The following is a 10,386-nucleotide window of genomic DNA, read 5'->3' as shown; positions in this document are numbered from 1 at the left end:
GGTTAAGTGGCCCGTGAGAGAGCCCTCTCATCTATTGGCTGAAACATGAAACGGAAAACATGTGCAGCTCGCACAGGTCCCCCAAGGCTCTTGCTTCTTCCCAGGAAATGGGGTGATGAAGGATGGAGCAAACACGTGAATTCAGGCAGCCCACATGCCTTGGTGTTGCACAATGCAAAAAGCATCTGTTGGATGGAAATCCTGGGCATCGGAATTGGAATTTATAGAGACAGATGGACTTCTGGCCTCTAGCAGGGATTCTATTCCCGCTGCTATGGAAATCGATTTTTCCATTAAGTGAGAAGGAAGCATTCCTCGGTCAATTATGTTGATTGATGCATTTGATGTGCTTTTACCGAATGTCAGTATCTGTGTTAGGGGCTGAGGGTGCATGGGCCCTACCCTCAAGGCACTCATTCTCTAAAGGGGAGAAAGATAGAGAAATGAATATTTATAATATAAAACAGTCTTCATGACTACAGAAATGCACATAAGGATTTGGGAAGAAACCAGAGGAGTGTAGCCATCTGTAAACCAAGAGTATTGGCTATTTGCTGTTTTGGCTATTAAAGATCCAGGCTTCCCTTCTTCTTGATAATATTTTAAATGCATTTTTGGGGGGTATTCATCTTACCCACACCAAACTGGCTGTACCACCCTCACCCCCCTCAAGCCCAGCAGTGGCCCCTGATTGGCTCAAAAAAGCCTTTGGAGGAGAAGATACCAGAGCTAGATCCTCAAGGCTAGCTAAGAATTAGCCAGACTCATTTTTTCTTTTTAATTGAGAACGTTATTCTAAAAAAGAAGATGATCATTCTAGAATTGCATGAGCTTAGGCACAGAGGTGCAAACAGGATGTGATATGTGCAGAAAACTACAAGCAGTTTCATGTTACTAGAAAACACAGCAAGCATCGAGAAGATAAGGATAAAGAAGCAACTAGAGGTCATGTCTTGGAGGCCCTCGTCACCTTTTAGGCTTTCTCTTCAGTTTCCCATTTGTGTCTTCTGCCCATTTATTTTAAATTAGGGGTTCCTGATCTTTTCTTATTGATTTCTAAGACATACAGACATTCTTGTATATTCCCATCACAAAAAGTGGCCCCCAAGCCGCAGTCAGGGGCGAGAAGTGAGGGTTGCTGGGGTGCTGATGTGGAGGTAAGGTGACTGTGGGGAGAGTGTGTCTCCACTGAACAGTTGGATTCGCCCCCTTTATTTCCAACATGGAGGAAACTTATAAATCATCCTGATATCACAAATTGACTACTTGTCCCTTTAATGCTAGCTCCTTGGCCAAAATCAGTCATCATATCTCTGTAACAACAGCTGTAAGGACAAAGTTGTATTAAGCAGGATGTTGTCCACCAAACCAAGAACCTTGGACTAGAAACATGGCAGTGCCCTTCTTGAGGTGAAGATCAGGATAAAGATGTGCAGGAACAGACCAGCACCCCATTTTTCTGGGGCACAGCCAACTCCTGTGGCAATAACAACCCTTCTAGCAATGCAGTTATAGAACATCAGGTAACCTGGCATCAGGCATGGGTGTTCTTAAATCCCTGCGGTATGTTCTGCTATGAAAAAACAATGGAAATGCACAGTGACGGAATATCTATCTCATCAAATGCCAAATCCTAGAGGACTCCTGCTTCTTCCTGCTACCAGTGGGTTCTTCGTTTTCCTCTTAATCTGATTACAGCAGGATAAACTGTGACTTTCAACAACAACAAAAGTGTCCCAGTCTGGGCATTTGCACAGTTTGCTCCCACCCTCTGGATCCCCTTGGAAAGATGTGTGACACTGCAGTCAGCTTTCTCCTGGGATATCTCGAGTTTGGATCCCTGGTCCTGCCGCCCATGCACTGTGTGATCTTGGGGAAATTCACAAAGGCCGCTGTCTTAGTTTCTAACTATGTAAGGGAATAGGAAGTAGGGCAGGGCTGAAAGTGATAACTCCCTTGAAGAATGTTGGAAAACTCCCTAACACTTTGCACAGCTCTGAGATACTCAGTGTGAACAGGGGGTCAAACTCCACCAAAGGTCAAATGGACATTTGCCCAGTGACCTGGGGGCAGGAGGGTTGGGGAGCAGAGGATGGCCTAAACTATACGCACTTTTCACAAGGACAGATGCGAGCAGATGTGGCTCTGGTTCCCAGGAAAGGAAGGCCATCCTAGTGCACTCACACCCTGAGGATTTGCACAGCCTGCTCAGCAGAGGACTTTGGGTGTGATGTTAAGAGCCAAATCCTAAATACCTTGAGCCTTCTCCAAGTCTACAGTATTAGGAAAACATCTTGTGCTTGCTGACCATGGGATGGCCTTCCACTCAAGAGTGAGAGGGACAGGCCCCGCTGTTCCTGACTTCTTTCCATGTGGGTGTGGGCATGACACATGCGCCTGCCACAGCTCAGGCACCACAGATTCTGCTGTCCCCTGGGAATTTGGGACATTGAGTCAGAAGGGATCTCTAAGGTCATCCACTGACGCCTGACTTTCTTTCCATCGTCTTCCACAAATAGCCAGGTCTCTTCTTTTTTAACACCTCCAGTAACAGGAAATTCATTAACTTGGCAGCCTGATTGCATATTTAGGGGGGGGGGCTTGGGGGATTTTTTTATGTCTTATGGAGATTCCTTTCTTGTAATGAACAGAAATTTATTTTCTTATAGTTTTTTTTCTTTCTAGTCTTAGGTAGGATGGCCATATTATTTATTGTACAAACCCAGGTTCATGTTTGAGACCAAATAGGGGCACTGTTAATAATTACACCAGGACAATAGGGGTAAACTGGAACTTTCCTGGCAAAATAAGACTTAAGACTGCCTCAATCTTAGGTTTATCTTAGGGGTAACTAGAACAATTCTAGGTCCCCTTCCTCATATCAAAGGCACTTGAATTACTCTCTGTGTCCTTTCGCCTCTAGAATGAACAAGGGAAGCTGATTTCTTTAGTGGAAAGATAATTGGACTGAGAACAAGAAACATATGTGACTTTTGGGTGCAACACCGGGAAGGGCCAGTTGCCTCCCAAGATCCGATGTTATGCTCTAATATTTCAGAAAGAAAGCAATTTGTAGCATTCTGAAATGTGAAAGGTCTGTCAAAAGGACATGAGTTCAACCACACAAATTGAGAAACACAAATTGTGGTTTTATTTATTCTGCAGAAGTATTAAAAACACTGAAATTTTTTTTCATGAGGTGGTATAGTGTGGTGGTAGTGGATGCCAAATTTGTCTACAGCCCCAGGCTGAGCTGGCTGCATCAGAATCTGGGAAGTGTATTAAAAATCAGATTCCTGGGCCTCAACTCAGAATCTCCATGGGGGCCGGCAGCATTTGCATTCTGAAAAACTCTAAAAACAATTCTAATGGTGAGCCAAATGGTCAAGAGCACCAGCAAAATGGTCAAGAGCACCAACTTAGGTGTCATACATTCATTCACTCCACAGATAATTACTGAGCACCTACTATGTGCCAGATATATTCTAAGCCCAAGAGGACCAGCGGTAGACACACACACACACAAAGGCAAAACATCAAACAGATTTGTAACCTGCTATTTCTAGCTATGTGACTCAACTTTTCAATGCCTCAGTTTCCACTTCATAAGGTTGTTGTGCTGTTTAAATAAGGTAATATATGTAAAGTGCTTACCCCAGTGGCTGGTCCACAGTGATTGCCCTATAAATGTTAGTTATGAAGGGCGTATCATGTTGAGGGTGGCTATGGTGTCAAAGATAACAATGATAAAGCTAGAAAAGGAAAACAAAGAAAGCTTATTAGCCATGGAGACATGGAAAGACTAACTACCATCCCATCCAAGTTCACCATGTAGCCACTTTTTTTCACTAAGACTTTGAGTGGTCTTTTTTTTTTTAAAAAATCTTTGTCTCAAATATAATGTAAAGGACCTATATATGATGATAAATAGATATTCCATCCAACATAAATATTCCATAAACCCCAAATCACTCAAATATTCCTCAAAAAAACAGTGTCCAGGCACCAAGCCCACTCTGACTTTCTTCGTGACCATTCTAGCTGCTGGTGGGCACCTGAGTCAAATGCATCATTTCAGGCATGATCTTAACTTAATAATATATAGAAAAATAATAATAAGGAGATTTAAATGGCAAGGAATTCCCTGCTTGGTGTGGCTCAGTTGATTGGGTGTCGTCCTGTGCACCAAAGGGTTGCCAGTTTGATTCCCAGTCAGGGCACATGTCTGGGTTGTGGGCTCAATTCTCAGTAGGGGCCATACAGGAGGCAGCCAATTGATGTTTTGCTTTCACATTGATGTGTCTCTCTCCCCCTCTCCCTTCCTCTTTCTAAAAATCAATAAAAAAATATTTTATAAATAAAATGGCAAAGAGCTGAGCTATCACTTCTGTCATTCTAGTTCTTGCACATGTGTAGGCCTCAGACCAGGCTCATGTTCCCAGAGTTGGGATAAGGCAGTGGCTCAGATGGACAGAGGGACAGAAGGGATGTGCAGATTAAGACCACCATGGAGCAAGGCAGGGCCCTGGAGGAGGAGGAGGCTGAGAAGCTGCCTAGTTTTCAGGCAACAGTTTTTACTCCTCCAAGGAGGTCAACAGAGATTGTAATGAGAACATCTTGGCCGAGACCATAATTCATTGTCCAAAACTGGGCTGGGCCCCTTGCACTGGGAGAATTTAGCAGTTTTTCACATTATTCTCAAACCCCATCCCCCAGTTTAAGGGTGTCACTCAGGGTTTATTGCAGAAAGGGTCCAAAGGCCTCTGTTCATATGTCCTAGGGGGCCAGAGGCTTAGGAAGAGTGGTGGTGGTGATGGGGCAGCCAGGAGCGGGGATAAAGGGCTGTACTGGGAGAGATTAGCAGGAAAGCTCCTAGGAGGGAAAACTCAGCTCTCTCTGTTTACACAGCCTTGGTTCAGAGCCATGAAGAGAAGCAAACACTGCCAGGCAATGGAAGAATAAGCACTTGAAAGAAAGCACAACTTCCAAGAGGCCACAGGACAACCACAGTGCCACCAGGTAGTACTGCATAGTCTGGGCACTGCACAATGCCAAAGGGTACCATTCGTACAGATTAGGGATAGGCACTTTTCTGCAAAGGGCCAAGTAATAAGTATCTTTTGGCTCTTTGTGAGCCATATGGTTTCTGTCGCAACTATTCGACTTGGCCATTATAGTTCAGGGGTTCAGATAAAATACAGGACACCATGTATGGCATGAGAGCAGCCATAGACAATACATAAATGGATGGGTATGACTGTGTTCCAATAAAATTTTCTTCGTAAAAGCAGGCAGTTGAAGATGATATAAATGGCAGTCTCTGGAATTTTGCAGTGCCACTGTCCTTGCCAGTCAGCAGTGCCAACAAGGCAGGCCGGTTTTCAAATAGGATGGCCAAGCAGAGAAGTAGCTTTCAATTGTGTTAAACCATAACCCCCACAGTAAGATACATTAGATATCATGATCACAAAACCTTACTTAACCTTACTAAGTATGATAACACTCTAAGATAGTCTATACTTTATTATATTCTATTTAATATTTTTAAAAATGTTGGTGGCAACCAAAACAATGAACTTTACAGTCTTCGAATGTGTCTCCACTCATGGATTGCTGGACTGTGAGCCAAGAGACCTGGGTTTCAATCTTCCAACTCTTACCAACAGCTTCTCTTTCGAAGAATCACTGCATTTGAGGATTTGCATCTGGAAATGGGGATCATAATAATTTCAAACTTTATAGGAGAAACATGAAATAACTCAGTTCCTCAATGTGGTAACTTGGATGGTTTTAGGTAATGCATGGGTATACATTGTAGATAAGTATTTTAATTATGAAAAGGTACAACTTACATCAAATGTGTAATGTAGCAGTGATATAAAAATACATTTTCATGTGAAATACATTTTCAAAATACATTTATTTTGAATCTAATGTATTCATTTATATTATTTTAAATAAATTAATTTAGGTTAGGTTATTTGAATAAAAATATTAAGCAGATAATAGTACAGGTTATATGTGAATGTGGCAAAATTTGTGCAGATGGTAAGTGAAGTGTGGGAAGCATGGAGATAACACATGAGCAAGTACAATCTAAAAGATGGTAGACGTGACATGGAGGCCCTGGGAGACATGAGCTGAGTGGATAAATAGGTAAATGAATGATGGATGGATGGATAGATGGAAGATGGATAAGTAGGTCGATGGGTGAGGGACAGATGGATGGATGGATGCATGGATGAATGAACAAATGGATTATGGATGCTTGGGTAGATGGTTGATGAATAATGGGTAGATGGATGAATGAATTCATGGATAAATGAGGAAATGAATAAAATAACTAACTCCCAACCTTTGTAATGAGAAGGCCTTACATTAGAATTACAACAGATGAGGGATAGTGTCAAAGGTGTTGGTGACTGGAAGCGGGAAGGGGAGGCAGACATTCTTCCTCTGAGGTGTCATCTGGATGCTAAAACCCTCCACACTGCCACCGTTAGCGCTGAGCAATGGAAACACTATGCTAAGACAGGAAACACAAATCTGAAGCCAACTCTGTTGGACACATCAAAATGTCATTGCTGGATGGAGACACTTGCAGCAAATACCTAGTGAAGTAAGCAAGAATGGAAATATCCAGAGCTGTAAATGTTTGGAAATGCTGACTCATGGAAGTCTAAACTTCTAACCACTTGCTGATGAGAAAGGCGTCCTCCAGGTGTAGCCCAGGAGTACAGAGGGTTCCAGAGACCGCCAGCAATCACGTGTCAAAAGGATAAGGAAACACAAGTGCTTTGGGCTGCCCCACACAGGTAGGAGCTCCTTTCACAGGTCAAATTTCAACAAAGGGGGTTTTTGCATTGGCAGAGGGGGAATGATCATTTACATGACAAAGGACAGACTACCCTTGAAATACACTCCCTGCTTCTCTCATGACAAAATGTTTTGGAAAACATGACTTCTTCAATCTCAGAACCGACTCTTCTGCTTTCACGTGCCTGTCTCTTGCTGAAGGATTTAAAGTGATATTACTTTCATCTCGTCCCTTATTCCAATGCAGGAAAAGAAGCCTGACTAACTAAGCATAAGGAGTGCAACCTTTACCGACAGAGAGACAGTTATAGTCCAGCCTCTGTGCACAGTCCTGGGTCCTCCACCTGTCTGTGCCTCAGTTTCCACATCTGCAAAGTAACATCCCCAGGGCTGTTGTGAGGATTAAAGAAGTTAATAAAGGCAAAGCATTTAGCTATAGTAAGCACTCAATAAATGTTACTTAATGTTATCCTGTGATCTTACCAGAAACTTTCTCTTAGAGACTATCTAACCCTCAAAAAATTAGGAGTTTTTCCTAGTTTTCAGATGATACCACTAAGAATCAAAGTTTAAATGATTTACCAAAATCTAGTAAATAACAGGGACAGGACACAAACCAGGTTTCATTCCAAATTCCTTGTCTTCTTGTCTTCCCTGCCATCCCATGCTGCTGTGCTAAGATTTGGTAATTAAATGCCATTTCCATAAAGTGTTCCTTTAAATTGGATTATATTTAAAATTTATCAATCTAACAACAGCATGAACTCTCCCCTTTTCCCCCCTTTGGTTTTGTTGTTGTTGTTGTTGCTATTCAGGGGTGTGTGTGTGTGTGTGTGTGTGTGTGTGTGTGTGTGCATGTGTGTGTGTGTGTGTATTGGGTTGGGTTGAGAAGAGGTGCTAAAATCAGACTTAAATGACCTTAAATGTGAACATGATTTCATCTTTATTCTGTGAGACTTAGTGGTGAGCGCATGTGGAGGAGGGACTCAGTGAAAAGAAATGGTCCATGGTAACCTCTTGCAGGCCAATCCCGAAGACTGAGGCAGCTGGAAATTTTGGAGCCAGCCCTTTGGTTACCAGCTCCTTCCAGGACTCCAGGCATCCTCCAGCCCTCTGTCTAGACCCAGTGCCCATCCTGACCACAGACATCTTACCCTCCGAGAGACTGTAGGGTACAGAAGAAATGGGCATAAATGAAGACATGTCTGATGGGAATGAGAAAAAGAAAAGAGCATTGAGTGAGGTTCTCCCAACAGCCTGAGATTTTCCCTACAAAAGGAAGCAAGAGCACTGTGTAGATGAGGGGAGGGGAGTGGGAGCCGGAGTGAAGTAGGAGAAAGCTGAGTGAACAGGAAAAGGACAGGCCGGAGATGCTGAGAGCCATTTACTAAGGAAGGCTGCCTCATTCTTCAGACTGTCCCTGTGTCTTTCTTAGAAAAGTAGCTTCCACTCTTAAAACGTCAGGCGCTGGTCTCTAGGGCTCCTCTGAGGGCAGATGTTGAGGTCATGCAGCTCTGCATGGATTCATTCAGTCCCCAGATAAACCCGTGTTGAGCGGGTACTACGTACTGGGAACTTGGCTGGGCCCTGAGGCTACAATTGTGGAAATAAACCATGTCCCTGCTCTCACAGAACTTCCGGTGTGATGAGGGAGGCTACAAACAAAAACAACCATGTTCATAAATAAGGAAACCGGCAGAGTGTGAGGAGAGAGAATAACGGGGTGCACCTTCAGGGGTGGGGGTCGGAGAAGACCTCACAGGAGAGCAGGATACAGAAAGTTCCCTGGGGCAGAGGGAACAGTTGGGTGGAGGGGCCCAAGGAGAAGCTGTCAGGGCAGGGAGCCTAGCATGCCGTGAGGAAGGGCAGTGAAGCAAGGCGGGTTCATGAGGGGACCAGGGGGATCGGGTGGGGACTGGCAGGATTAGGGTCATGGAAGTCAACTTGGGCATCAGTGTTTGTACCTAATGAGGCTTTCTCCATTAGCAATGTCCGAATTACACATTTTTAAAAAAATTCTCACCGGATGATATGTTTATTAATTTTTTAATGAGAGAGAGAGAGAGAGAGAAAGAGAGAGAGAGAGAGAGAGAGAGAAACATCAATTGGTTGCCTCCCATCTGGGCCCCAACCAGGGATCTAACTCGCAACCTAGGTATGTGCCCTGACCAGGAATCAAACCCACAACCTTTTGGTGTACAGGATGATGCTTCAACCCACTGAGCCACCTGGCCAGGGCCAAGTTACGCATCTTGAAATCTTTAGGCTAAGGTAATATCTGCATCGTCCACACTGTCCCCAAGCTCTCATGACCGGACAAAATACTTGGAGATGGCTGGGATCAAGGGTCATGCTAAGCTCAAATATTTTGCTCTTAATAGAGGCTCACAGCCTTGGCTGACATCAAAGCCACTGGGGAGCTTTGTAAATACACGATGGATGCCCCCCCCTCAGGCCTTCCACACCAAAATCCCACGGGTGGGGCAAGAGGAGGGGGGGTTCAAGACCCAGACAGCTTTGCTGCCTTACAAATTTCCAGTGTAGCCATCGCGGCCTCATAAAACCCTGGCCTCACCACAGAGAATGCCTTTCCCTCTGCTGATAACGACTCAACCCAAGCATTTCTCCCTGCACCATTTACCTGCCACCGCCTCTTCAGAAAGTAAACCTGTCCATTTGTCAATATTTACTCTGTCTGCTGCCCTCAACGGAGGAAGGGAAAACTGTTTTCACTGTGGAACTCATGTTTATCCAAAGGATTTGTAGGCTTTCTCAGAGCTATGGAAAATCAATCACCCCCAGTTAACCTGAGCCCTTGATGAGGTGGGAGCTCTTCTCCCACCATCCTACCCGGCAGGGATGATGGTGCACAGCTTGTCAACCAGTAAGAATCCAGGTTGAAAAGGATTTCACCCACAACCCTGGGGAGACAGATGCTCAGTGTAACCCAATCCTGAGGGTAACGCCTGCCCTGCCGCTTCAGAGGACAGAGCCGTGGGCTCCATCTGGGACCCATTCAGAAGAGACTAGCAAATGGAGAGGCTCTTAATATTCTTCGGCACTGGGAAAGCTTACCAGCCCATCACATTCGCTCCAATCCATAGTCTGTCCAGTGTTACTTCCAAGGCAGGATTCTGCTACTGTGGAATCCAAAGAAATTGCGATTCAAGTTGCTGGAACCCAGCATGGCTGGGGTGGCAGGCATTCCTGGGCCCGGCTCCCAGGGGAGAGCGATGTTTGCAATGGGAACACCAGCCAGCTTCCATCGGCTTCAGTAGTCTCAGTCACAGCCACGTGGTCTTGGACATCTGAGCCACCTGGGACAGACACACTGAAAAGCCATTTACTGGGCTCAGGAGGAAAAACAAATCTGACCACTGCCTTAGTCATTCAGAAGAGCCCTGGGGTTTTATGGGTCAATCTGAGGGGCCCAGAGCAGGAACATCTGAGAAAGAGCTTCAGGGACCACATTCGCGTCACCAAAAGTGCAGCCCAGATGTGCTGCTCTGGCTCCCAGGGTGTGCTCAGCGCTGAGCCGGACACCGAGAAGTGACCAAGGCTGTGAAACAC

General features: G+C 44.8%; 1 long non-coding RNA gene across 3 annotated transcripts; it reads right to left on the bottom strand.

Annotated features, from left to right (window-relative positions):
• Nucleotides 1-312: 312 nt before the first annotated feature.
• LOC102247713 lies at nucleotides 313-10,134 on the bottom strand. 3 transcript variants are annotated; one of them, XR_001361180.1, is made up of 4 exons: nucleotides 9,892-10,134; nucleotides 5,661-5,705; nucleotides 3,655-3,752; nucleotides 313-420 (listed from the first exon to the last, which is right to left on the bottom strand). It is a non-coding gene; the product is annotated as an uncharacterized LOC102247713 (long non-coding RNA). The 3 variants fall into 3 exon arrangements; XR_313309.2 differs by lacking the exon at nucleotides 5,661-5,705; XR_001361179.1 differs by lacking the exon at nucleotides 9,892-10,134 and having other exon boundaries at nucleotides 5,661-5,719.
• Nucleotides 10,135-10,386: the final 252 nt, after the last annotated feature.

This window comes from Myotis brandtii, unplaced genomic scaffold, assembly GCF_000412655.1.
Source record: "Myotis brandtii unplaced genomic scaffold, ASM41265v1 scaffold155, whole genome shotgun sequence".
NCBI classification, from domain to species: Eukaryota; Metazoa; Chordata; class Mammalia; order Chiroptera; family Vespertilionidae; genus Myotis; species Myotis brandtii.
The sequence above is the reverse complement of the archived record's forward strand: the minus strand, read 5'-3'. Positions and strand labels throughout refer to the sequence as shown.